Source organism: Notolepis coatsorum (genome assembly GCF_963971535.1).
Source record: "Notolepis coatsorum genome assembly, chromosome: 7".
Classification (NCBI taxonomy): domain Eukaryota; kingdom Metazoa; phylum Chordata; class Actinopteri; order Aulopiformes; family Paralepididae; genus Notolepis; species Notolepis coatsorum.
Window position 1 is genome coordinate 132775277 of NC_140171.1, and position 14028 is coordinate 132789304.

Sequence of the window (14028 nt, forward strand, 5' to 3'; positions counted from 1 at the left end):
ATGTAGGCTATGTAGATATTATAATTACTATGTTTATATAGTGGATCATACAAATACAAACAGAATAGATGTTTTGGAACTTTTGATATGTATTGCCCCTCAACAGGCCACAACTGGGCAACATTAAATTATGCTTGTTAAGCACTATACCAAAAATAAATAACAAATATATACTGATTGATTGAACATTTTAATTAACAGATTTCAGAATGGGTACAATACAGTACGGCTCAATACACACAATTGTTAAGGGGATGCAGACCAGAGAAAGAGTTTCGTCTTGTTTACATCAGGGTCCCCCATTTTCAATTCATGACATTTATGACGAAAGTCTTTCTCTGGTCTGCATCCCCTTAACAATTGTATGTATTGAGCTGTACTGTACTGTACCCATTCTGCAATCTGTTAATAAACTTTTCAATCAATCAATCAATGACATACACAACATACAGATATAAGAATCTAATCGAATCATCTAAACTAATCTAATCATTACATTTAAGACATGCATGACATACAGAGATATATATATCTCTGAGCACCTGAAGCCTGTGCTATTAAACCAGGAAGTGCAGCACTGTTGATAAGGCTGTCAGTTCTGCAGTAGAGCCACTCAGTGCCCTGCGCTGCAAAGAGTGAACACAAAACGCTCATGGACCCGCGGTCTCATGTTGACTGAGTCGCTTGTGTTGTTCGTTGGATTAGTTTTTGAGCTCAAAACGTACACTACACGGACCGCGGTCTCACGCTGACTGAATCGCTTGTCTTGTCGCGCTGTGTGTCAGACTCTGGATGCTTTAGACACCCGCCCACCTCCACCTCTGATTGGCTTACCATGACATTGTATTCAACCTCAGCCAATCGTCAGCATGTATGCTTGGCTCGCGCACTGTCCACTAAACAAGGAAGAACATATTATTGCCTCTCGGCGCAGAGATATGTCTGATGAAAGAAACAGGTTCATTCATAGTAACGCGCCACATTTTTTTGTAGTAACGGTAACGACGTTATTAAGATTGGAAGAGTAATCCGTTAGATTACTCGTTACTGAAAAAACGAACGCCGTTAGTAACAAAGGTACTTATAGTGCCGTTATTCCCATCACTGCTTACGTATCATCCAAGAAACGCAAGAAAAATGAACAATGCAAACTTCTTGAATCCAAACTAGCCGACCTTGAGAATCAAGTCAAGTCAAGAGTTTTATTTGTCACGGCATACAAGCAGGGCCGCCTGGGAGAAATGCGAGGCCCTGTGCGAGATTTAAACGCGAAGACAGACCCACTGCACACAAGATGAGGTGGAAACCGAGCTCCACTTCTTAACAACCTGCCCACTATACCTACTTAATTCGGACCAAAAATTGCTCTCCAAGATCCCGTCCATGCGCCTAGAAAAGTACTCCCTTTTATTATTAACGAAGATCAGACTGGTTTTATTAAGGGGAGGAATTCTACCGACAACATGAGACGGCTCCTTAATATCATCCAAATGACTCGTGATACAGACCACCCCGCGGTGGTTCTGTCTCTCGACGCGGAGAAGGCATTCGACCATGTAGAATGGCCATATTTGTTTCTAACCCTCGCTGAATTTGGCCTAGGAGACACTTTTATTGACTGGGTCAAGGTTCTTTACAACTCACGGGTGTCGGCGGTCCTGCCTAACGGGCTTAGGTCTAACAACTTTTCTCTACAATGAGGGAACCCCCAAGGGGATCCTCTTAGCCCTTTACTATTTGACATGGCCATAGAACCACTCGCTCAGGCCATAAGGCAGTCAGCCGAGATCTCAGGTATTAGAGTGGGCGAGAGGGAACACAAAATCAGTCTTTATGCGGATGATGTACTGATCTTTATATTTAAACCTGACTCTTCTATCCCATGCCTAACCCGCATGATATCCACATTTGGAACCTTCTCGGGGTACAAAATTAACTTTTCCAAATCCGAAGCAATGCCACTTGGGACACTTAAATCCATTCCGATCCTGCCCGAGCCCTTCCCATTTCGCTGGTCGCCCTCCGGCTTTGTTTACCTAGGAGTATTTGTGACACCCACCTATGATACATTGTTTAAGGCCAACTTTCCCCCCATTTTAGACACCATAAGGGCAGACTTAGTTAGATGGGCCCCTTTACCAATCTCCTGGCTGGGTAGGATAGCCCTCGTCAAAATGAACGTACTCCCCAGACTATTATACCCTCTCCAAATGATCCCAGTGCTGCTGACAAACAAGGTTATCAAGGTGCTAGAAGGCTGGCTAAGCTCATTCATTCGGAATGGGAAGAAACCGCGTTTGAAAATGGCCAAATTACAGATGGATAGTGAAGATGGGGGTCTAGACCTACCTAATATTAGACATTACCAACTAGCAGCACACCTTAGGGTACTTGTCGGCTGGTTCAGATCAGATCAGAGCCAAGCTGACCTCTCCTCTTACCCCGATCGTAGGCAATCCTGACTTTAAGCCAGACCAAATTGGCGGCGGCTTCAAAACCTGGCATAAGCAGGGCATAACTGATCTTGGTCACCTGTTTGATGGCCAGACCCTAATGTCCTTTATACAGCTGCAGCAGCGGTATGGCCTATTGAAAATGGAATTTTTTAGGCAGTTTATCACCAAGGACACCTCACTTTTAACTAACAGTTCCACCTCGCAGGTGGAGAAAGCCCTCTCCTTGCAGATCCCTAAAAAACAAATATCTATCTTCTATAGTACTCTAAACCTTAATTCATCTTTATCTTCCCTTGTTACTAAACAGTCCTGGGAAAAATACCTGGGCCCTCATTTATCAACGTGGCGTACGCACAGATATGTGCATAACCCGTGCGTATCATCATTTCTAAGCAAAGTGTGGGATTTATCAATTTGAACTTGTGCTTGATTTTGTGCGTATATTTAAGCACAGGTCGGACCATGCGTAGCTGGCGCCGGTGGTAGAATATTTTTACAACGCGGAAATAAGCACTGACTGCGCTCCGCGTAACTCAACTTGTTATTATTTTGCGCATATATTGCAGAAATACGGGAACGTTTTGATTATATTTAAAAGGCTTTGACATTGTTAAACGTAATAAGTGGAACCCCGAAGCTGTAAGCAGAATACAAGTCATATGAACACCCACGATATAGTGTTCTTCCCAATTCCTACTGTATAAGAAAGAATAAAAAACACATTGCAATGAGAACAGAGCGTGTATGTGTATTACAAAACCCTTGCAATAATGTGTCTTAAATGAATGAAAAGCATACATGCTCTGGACACAGAGCATATATCGTGTGGGTGATATGACTTTTATTATGCTTACAGAATTCCACGTATTTAGTTTTACAATGTCAAAGCCTTTTAATATAAATCAAAACTTTCCCGTATTTCTGCAATCTATGCGCAAAATAATAATGAGTTGAGGTAGATACACACTCAGAACGTATTACATGATGGTATGGTGATAGTGTAAACTATTATATGAATATGAATAGGATTATGATATAAGGTATACACTGGTCCGTCCGCGAGGATAGCGACGAGGAGTCAGATAGCCATTAAATGCCATTTGAGAATATAGGCTATTAATGCAATGAAAACATATTATTTAATGTTTTCATAAGCGTAAAGATACAACAGCTAGATTAATGATAAAGTTAGTTTACTGTGCAGGGTTCGCAGGGCTGTGCATTGTGCTATTATATATGCGCAAGTTACTGTTGCATAATGTAGGCTATGGCTGCTATTATATGTAATTCATATAGGCTACCTAATAGTATATGATTTTTAGAGGCATCTATTTTGTTGTCGGTATTTGGCTAATACCGACAACAAAATAGATGCCTCTAAAAATCATATTATAGCCAATCGAACACAACTAATAAAGGCATTCATATTACAGCACGGTTATAATGACACACCACCAACGCCAAACAGTGGTCAACGAACGGTCTTTATTAGTATTTTGAGCTGTCCAGGCAGAATTGCAGCAATGGTCTTAGGGAGCCGTTGATATCTGACATCACTGTGTACAAGTCAGCCTTTTATTTATCCCATAACACCGGTTGTGTCTTCTTGGTTCGACAGCGCCTCAGTGAACAATCTCCCGTGAAGTTTCTCAGAGTTCCACTCGGGTCAGTCAATTATTTCACATCCCATGGGGGGTGTTTCATGACCATATATGGATAATCATGCACGAGTATTGACGGTAGAACAAAGAGGTATTTATCAACATGGAGGAGTGTAGGACCTGTGTACGCACGGTTGATAAATCCCAATATTTCTGTGCGTGCACACATTCTAAATTCTGTGCTTACGTATGAAAATAGAACACTTTCTAAGAGGTGTTAATAAATGAGGGCCCTGGACATAGAGATCACAGATGTAGACTGGCAGGATGCATGGACCTACGCAAAAAAATCTGTTTGCAACCGCACCAAGGCTATTCAAGTTAGAATCTTGCACCACATTCATATTACCCCTGCCCTTAAGAGTAAAATGGATCCCAATACATCCCCACTTTGCTTTAAATGCAAGATAGAGACTGGAAACCACGTCCAATGCTTTAGGACCTGTGTAAAGCTTCAGAGCTATTGGTTCGACATCGTAGAGGAACTATCTGACATATTTCACACCCCCATCGAGCTGGATCCCCTCTGCCTCTTACTAGGCCTCCCGGATATTCATATTGCCAATTTCAAACATAAGAGACTGTTCAATTTGTTGACATTTGCTGCTAGGAAAAACATTCTGTTGTTCTGGATCAAGGATGAGGTCCCATCAAAGAGGTCATGGCACAATATCATAATGGAATGCATTCCCTGTGAGTATATCACGTGCATGCTGCATTCCAAGTTGGACACTTTTTATGAAATATGGGACCCTTATCTGTCACATATTGTACCTGCGCTACCACTGTACTCTCCGGATTTCCCCATTACCCAACCTCCCAATAGACCAATGCTGCCTTGTTTTGTCTGATTGTGCTGGCATTGTTGCCAAGGGAACCGTAACTCATGCAAAGGTGCTTACATATACACGTACACATACACATGCTCACACCACACATATACACATGCACACACATAGAACACACATCACTCACACACATGCAACATGCAAGCGTAAATTACACAGGCATATCAAACATTCACACATAAAACACACACATAGGTAAGGCACACGCACACATGGGTAGGTAGAACACACATATATATAGCACACATAATGCACACACATAAGAGCCACATTTATTTTTAATTCTATTTTTATTATTTTACTTTCTTGTTTGCCTGTCTTGTACTGTTATTATTGTTGTCGTTGTTGTTGTTGTTGTTATTGTTACTATTATTATTATTATTATTATTATTATTATTATTATTATTATTATTATTATTATTATTATTATTATTATTATTATTATTATTATTATTATTATTATTATTATTATTATTATTATTATTATTATTATTATTATTATTATTGTTAATGTTATTGTATTGTGATGTCTTGTTCTATGTTGAAAAATGGAAAATAAAAACAGTTATAACAAAACACAAAAAAAACTATCCGTTTCGACAATGTTGACTGCAAACAAGTCATTGATAAGCAACGGCCAGATTAGACACATAGCCATAATTTAAGACATCGTTTATGTGTTCACAATGCCATTGAAGTGGGTGCTGGCATTCAACCATGTTTTGAGACAGGGAGCCGTGGCATCCAAAGTGTTAAGGACCAATCTTAGCCTTAGCAAGGAGTGTTGCAGTGTATTAAAAGCATCCTGTAGAAGCTCTATGGCCTGAGTTAAAGAGGAAGCCACTGTGTAAACAACTGTATCATCGGCGTATAAATGAAACCGTGCTGGGCTTATCCCATTTCCTAGTTAATTTATAAAGATGGAGAATAAGACAGGGGCCAAAATAGAACCTTGTGGAACACCTTTGTTTACAGTGAGAGCAGCTGAGGTATAATCTTCTACTGAGAAACACTGAGTTCTTTCAGATAGGATTCAGGATTACGGGAAACTTACCGATTGGATTACTCACTGGATCAGCTTTCCGAACCGCAACAATGGCCTGTGGAGATTCTCAGGAAAATGGGACCAGATCCCGACCCCAGGAACAAAGGAACCAGACGGCGTGGGAAGAGAGCTGGGATCCGTAACAGGCTGAGATCCAGACGACACCGAACGCCATTACCCAGTATATTGCTAGCCAATGTACAATCAATTGACAATAAACTGGACGATATCCGAGCAAGGATTCAATACCAAAGAGACGTTAGGGACTGCAACGTTCTCTGCTTCACCGAGACGTGGCTCACGCCGGACGTCCCAGACCACGCTATCCAACCGGCCGAACACTTCTTCATCCACCGCAAGGATCGAACAGCAGAATCCGGTAAACAGCGGGGAGGTGGAATAGCCTTCATGTTGAACAACAATTGGAGCGATCCAACTAACGTGAAGGAATTATCCAACCACTGCTGCCCAGATCTGGAATATATAACCATCAAGTGTCGTCCTTTCTTCCTCCCGAGGGAGTTAACGGCGATCGTCCTGATCGGAGTGTATATTCCACCGCAAGCCAGTAACAACGTCGCGCTCTCCAGACTCCACGACGAGGTAAATAGAATACAAGCGGCGAACGTTAACGCCGCCATTTTAGTGCTGGGTGATTTCAATAGCGCCAATCTGAGAAAGGTATTACCTGACTTCTATCAGCATGTGACTTGCAACACCAGAGGCGGTAACATCCTAGATCACTGTTACACGCAATTTAAAGGTGGCTACAAGGCTCATTCTGATAGTGGCTTTGGTAAATCAGATCACGCGTCCATTTTCCTTTCACCAAAGTACAAACAGAGAATCAAAAGCACTCCCGTAGTCTCGCGAGAGGTGCAGAAATGGGATTTGACGTCAGAGGAGACACTCCAGGCTGCGTTTGACTGCACAGACTGGAACGTGTTCCGCGACACAGATAACATTAATGTCTACACGGAGACAGTGCTGGACTATGTTTGTACTTTGGTGGAAGAAACAATCCCCACTACCAAAATGAGAGTTTACCCAAATCAAAAACCCTGGGTAGACAAATCCGTCTGTGAAGCTCTGAGAGAGCGCACCAAAGCATACAACGACGGCCTAGTGGCAGGCAACATGAATGACCACAAGGTGGCGCGATACAACGTAAGGAGGACAGTGACAGAGGCCAAACGGCGCTACAGGGATAAAATTGAACTCCAGTTTGAACAAGCTGACTCTAGAGCTATGTGGCAGGGGCTCAAAACGATGACAGACTACAAAGGCGCCTCCCTCAAACTGAACAGTGACATCTCCTTAGCAAATGACCTCAATACCTTCTATGCGAGGTTTGATGCTGGTAATAACAACACCAGCCCACAAGCCACGGCAATGGGGGGGGGGGGGGTCTGCTGCTGATGGAGACTCAGTGTTCAGGGTAACAGAGCATGAGGTGAGGCGGACCTTTAAAAAAGTGAATATCAGGAAGGCAGCAGGTCCGGACGGCATCCCCGGCCGCGTCCTAAAAGTCTGTGCCGACCAACTAGCCCCGGTATTCACTGACATATTTAACCTGTCCTTAGAACAGGCTGTCATCCCCACCTGCCTGAAGAAGTCCACTATTATCCCTTTACCCAAAAAATCCAAGCCTGCTTGCCTCAACGACTACCGCCCTGTAGCTCTCACCTCCATAGGCATGAAGTGCTTTGAGAAGCTAGTAAAGGGCTACATCTGCTCCTCCCTCCCCATCAACATGGACCCCCTGCAATTTGCATACCGCCCCAACAGGTCCACGGAGGACGCCATAGCCCATGTGCTGCACACAGCAGCATCACACCTGGACAAGAGGCAGGGGAACTATGTGAGAATGCTATTCATCGACTACAGCTCGGCATTCAATACCATAGTCCCCTCCATACTCATAGCCAAGCTCAGGGACCTGGGCTTGAACTATGACCTCTGCCAGTGGGTCTTGGACTTCCTGACTGGCAGACCCCAGGTGGTGAGAGCAGGCAACTGCACCTCCTCATCCATCACCCTCAACATAGGGGCCCCCCAGGGCTGTGTTCTGAGTCCCCTCCTCTACTCCCTGTACACACACGACTGTGTGGCTCAGCGGAGTAGCAATACAATCATCAAATTTGCTGATGACACAGTGGTGGTGGGCCTGATCTCTGCCAACGACGAGAGGGCCTACCTGGAAGAGGTCAAGGTCCTGGCGGGATGGTGCCAGGAAAACAGCCTCTCCCTGAACGTCAGCAAAACAAAGGAGATGATTGTGGACTTCAGGAGGTCGGGGGTCAAGGACTACAGCCCCCTCAGCATCGACGGGGCACCGGTTGAGAGAGTCAACAGCTTTAAGTACCTCGGAGCCTACATATCCGAGGACTTGACATGGACCACACACATTGACAGTGTTGTGAAGAAGGCACGACAACGCCTCTACTTCCTCAGGCGCCTAAGGAAGTTCCAAGTCAGTCAGAAGATCCTTAAGAACTTCTACTCATGTACAATAGAGAGCATCTTGACTGGCAACATCACCTCCTGGTTTGGGAATAGCACTGCACAAGACCGAAGCAGACTACAAAGAGTGACACGTTCAGCCGAACGCACAATTGGAGGGGGGCTCCCCACCCTCCAGAACATTTACAACAAGCGTTGCAAGGGCAAGGCTAAGAGAATCATTAAAGACTCCAGTCACCCGAACAACTGCCTCTTTGAACTGCTGCGGTCAGGCAAGCGATACCGGAGTCTCAAGGCGAGCACAGAAAGACTCAGAAGAAGCTTCTATCCCCAGGCCATCAGACTGCTAAACGAACAATGAACACTACACAACAACAACCACCAAACGCACATAGCACACACATCCACACGCACACACTCACTTTAAACAGACACACTGTAGCACCCACTCCACACACTTTATAGCACACACCCACTTTAAACAAACACACTGTAGCACCCACTCCCCACACTTTATATTTATTGATGAAGGATTGCACTACAACTCGTACACCTTACTGTAAATTGTACCTAAACTGTACCTCATCCCATTTCTGCTTTGCACTATATAGTACTGTACATTAGTACACTGCATAGTATTGTATATTATATGGTAACTCAGAACATTGTACATATGTCTATACCGAACACTGTGACCTCATTTTCTTCTTCTAAATTACATGCTATACTATGTTATTTGATACTATCTTGTCTAGCACAGTCTCTGGAGCGTAACAGTAAGAAGCATTTTGTATGAAAGTATTCTGTACTTCTGTATGACAACTATTAAAGAAACTTGAGATAGATATTTTAAACCAGCTCAAGGCCGTTTTACCAAGACCTATGCAGCCAAGCCTCTGCAGCAATGCATGATCCACAGAGTCAAACGCTTTAGACAGATCAACAAACAATGCTGCACAGTGTTTTTTCTTGTCTAGTGCTTCAATTATGTCATTTGAGACTAGCATAGTCGCTGAAGTAGTACTATGGCCTGATCTGAAGCCTGCCTGAGACTTGTTAAGAATATTATGGTCAGCTAGAAACTTTTTCAGTTGTTCGTTTACAAGAGGAGATTCAAAATACATATGAAATAGTCTAAATCTAATTTTAAGTATTTATTTTCCCAGCACTTCGTTCTTCCCTTGTATTGAACAAGCAGATTTTAAATGTGTGATTCCCATATCGTCCAACAAGTCCTGAGGTGTGCTGGAGAAGCCCATCAAATCACAGTGGTTTCTGATGATACAGATGTGTTTGTCCTACTTCTTCACCATTACCATCAGGCAGGACTGGATGTACCACTCATCATGGAATCCCCCCGCAAGGAGAGAATGATAGTGGACATAAAATCAACACTGGCCAAGCATAAACAAATTGTCAAACACCTTTTACCAGCCCATGCCATATCAAGATGTGACACTGAGTGTAGCATCGTACTATGGGTTGGGAAAAGGCTCTGTCATCAAAGCCCTGAAAGCTGGTTATGACCTATCAGCCATTGGCAATGTGGATGCACCATTCCAGCAAGTCCTTGACCAAACCACTGCCTTCATCTCAGCCTGTTATGGCAAAACAGAGAGCACAGACAAGGCTACTTGTCTGGGGGGGGAAAATGGGAAAGGACATATGTCTTCACCAAATCTCGCTGCTCTACCTCCAACAAAGGAAGCGTTCATTGAAAATGTGAAGAGGGCCCACTTCCTAGCGTACCTCTGGCGAAATCTCATTAAGAATCTGCCACCTGCAATGAACCCAGAGGAATTTGGATGGAAGAAGGACACCTGTAACAGGACACTGATCCCAATCCACCTACCAGAAAATGTAAAGGTGAGACTACATCCTGAAGATGAGCCCTGTGTACCTCGAAGAAGTGCAGCTGTAAAGTGCATGGTTTGCCATGCACAATGTCCTGTACATGTTTCAGGGTATGTGCAAGACCCTAATACAGAATGTAACGCATCTGTAAGATGTGTCCTTCACACCAGTCAGTGTGCACTTGTTTTATTTAGTTATGGACCAACACAAGGCAAACTTAAGTATGTGTCGCTGCTTATAACTGCTAGAAAAGTTGTTTTACAGGCCTGGCTTGAAAGGGTTAATATTAATTTCACATCACCCCTTGTATGAAAAAACATTAGAGAATGTAATTTGATGCATTAAATTTATATTCGGCATGCAATATCATAAATCTCTATTTTTGTGTGATTTTGGCATTTTCGGGCATGAAGGGGTTAATATCTGAAAATGTTACATGTTAATATTAATGTTAATATTAATTTCACATCACCCCTTGTACGAAAAAAACATTAAGAGAATGTAATTTGATGCATTTAATTTATATTCAGCATGCAATATCATACATCTCTATTTCTGTGTGATTTAGGCATTTTCTGGCATGAAGGGGTTATTATCTGAAAATGTTACATGTTAATATTAATGTTAATATTAATTTCACATCACCCCTTGTACGAAAAAAACATTAAGAGAATGTAATTTGATGCATTTAATTTATATTCAGCATGCAATATCATACATCTCTATTTCTGTGTGATTTAGGCATTTTCTGGCATGAAGGGGTTATGAAGATTTTACATGTTAATATTAATGTTAATATTAATTTCACATCACCCCTTGTATGAAAAAACATTAGAGAATGTAATTTGATGCATTTAATTTATATTCAGCATGCAATATCATAAATCTCTATTTTTGTGTGATTTTGGCATTTTCGGGCATGAAGGGGTTAATATCTGAAAATGTTACATGTTAATATTAATGTTAATATTAATTTCACATCACCCCTTGTACGAAAAAAACATTAAGAGAATGTAATTTGATGCATTTAATTTATATTCAGCATGCAATATCATACATCTCTATTTCTGTGTGATTTAGGCATTTTCGGGCATGAAGGGGTTAATATCTGAAAATGTTACATGTTAATATTAATGTTAATATTAATTTCACATCACCCCTTGTACGAAAAAAACATTAAGAGAATGTAATTTGATGCATTTAATTTATATTCAGCATGCAATATCATACATCTCTATTTCTGTGTGATTTAGGCATTTTCTGGCATGAAGGGGTTAATATCTGAAGATTTTACATGTTAATATTAATGTTAATATTAATTTCACATCACCCCTTGTATGAAAAAACATTAGAGAATGTAATTTGATGCATTTAATTTATATTCAGCATGCAATATCATAAATCTCTATTTTTGTGTGATTTTGGCATTTTTGGGCATGAAGGGGTTAATATCTGAAAATGCCCAAGGGATATCACCGAGCACCCTCTTGTATTTTGAAGAGGTACCCCCAAGCTCCAAGAAACTGCAAAAAAAATTATTTGCAACCGACAAACAAGGTTCACCTATAAATCAGGCTTTGGCTCCCGGACTATTAAATGCAGAGTACAAATCTCATCCATCTGTAGTGTGGTAGTGTAACCGTCTGTAGTGTGGTAGTGAAAGGTTAACCTTCTGTAGTGTGGTAGTGAAAGGTTAACCTTCTGTAGTGTGGTAGTGAAAGGTTAACCTTCTGTAGTGTGGTAAAAGGATTAAATACAATTAAATAAGGAAGGAAGTGTGTAGAGAAGTCCACAAATGAGGACACGGACTGATTTGGTTAACTGCTGGAGAACTGATAGACATTTGACCCTTTCACTGCGACAATACAGACGGTTAACCCTTTCACTGCCACCCGACAAAGGGTTAACTACTGAACCCTGCATGGACTCTGCAGTACTTTTGCACAAGGACATATCATTCATTAATTTATTAATATCTTCAATCTGTTCAATCTGTTTATTCATACCATGGTAGACTAAGACTTAGTAGGGAGTAGTAGTACTGGTTAACTACCGTACTTTTCGGACTATAAGCTGCGGCTTTTCCCCCCATTTTCCTACCCTGCGGCTTATATAACGGTGCGGCTAATCTATGGATTTTTACAGCTAACTGGGCGCACTCCCTCAGATCTGTGACCGTCTGCTGCAGCAGTGCACGCCTTGCCCCTCCTCCTCCGCCTCACATAACCACGTCAACAAACCATTACGGCAAGAGGAGTGCATGAGCAGCTCAGAGCTCCTCTTTCAACATAACTGAAGCATTAAACAAAATGACCCAGTCAACGAACTATTCACTTTAGTTTATTAACACTTTGAATGCCACGCCCCGAGAATATTTTTTTTCTTTTTCTTTTATTCGCGATCTGAAATCATATTGCATCAAGCAAGCCTACCGTTGGATATCCAGTCACCCCAGGCTCTCAGATGTGAAAAAAGCGCCCCCTATCGTCTCCCAGATGGTAAATCACCCTTTTGGATTGGACTCAATGAAAGTGAATGGGAGAAAGGATTTCTGACTCCACATTTTACGTCTCACTCATGCAGCCGGGGTTACCAGAGTTCATTCTGGAGCCTCTGAGCCGCGCGGATTATGTGTTCTACTGTATACACGGTTGATCAATACAATTATCGATTTTTTCGAATGGTGATCAGGAATTGGAATAATCCATTTGTATACCATCTGATGTTAGGTAAGGAATCTATGTTATCAGTCTTAGGATAATCAGACTCGTTTCACGGATATATAAGCGTTTATGTGATTATGTGATATTGCTGTTTGGCTGTGCGCACCGTCAGGAAATAAGAGCAGCGATTATCAGCGTGCGGCACGAGCGTGCGTGCGCACACATATACTATCGATTATCTAGCGTTTATTTGAAAACGATTCATAAATAGGCAGACAAATGACAACGTTCTAGAATATTCCAGGAAAAGGCGATTATCAGGGAATCTCTTATTTTTTCAGTGAAACCGAGTGCTTTTCAGAATGGTAGAACACGGAAATGAAGCGATAAAAAAAAAATCTGCTTTGACAATGTTGACTGGAAAACAAGTCTTTGATAAGCGACGGGCAGATTAGACACATAGCCATAATTTAAAACATAGATTAGGTGATATTAGAAGAGACTCCAGTCACCCGAACAACTGCCTCTTTGAACTGCTGCGGTCAGGCAAGCGATACCGGAGTCTCAAGGCGAGCACAGAAAGACTCAGAAGAAGCTTCTATCCCCAGGCCATCAGGCTGCTAAACGAACAATGAACACTACACAACAATAACCATCAAACGCACATAGCACACACATCCACATGCACACACTCACTTTAAACAAACACACTGTAGCACCCACTCCACACACTTTATAGCACACACCCACTTTAAACAAACACACTGTAGCACCCACTCCCCACACTTTATATTTATTGATGAAGGATTGCACTACAACTCGTACACCTTACTGTAAATTGTACCTAAATTGTACCTCATCCCATTTCTGCTTTGCACTATATCAGGGGTGGCCAACCAGTCAGAGACTAAGAGCCACAAAAAAATGACTGTGGTACCACAAAGAGCCACACCATATACCAGCGTTTCTCAACCTTTTTTTTCAGTCACGGCACCCTTCATGTGTTTATAGGTCTCACCCTCTGGCCTCTGAAGTTGC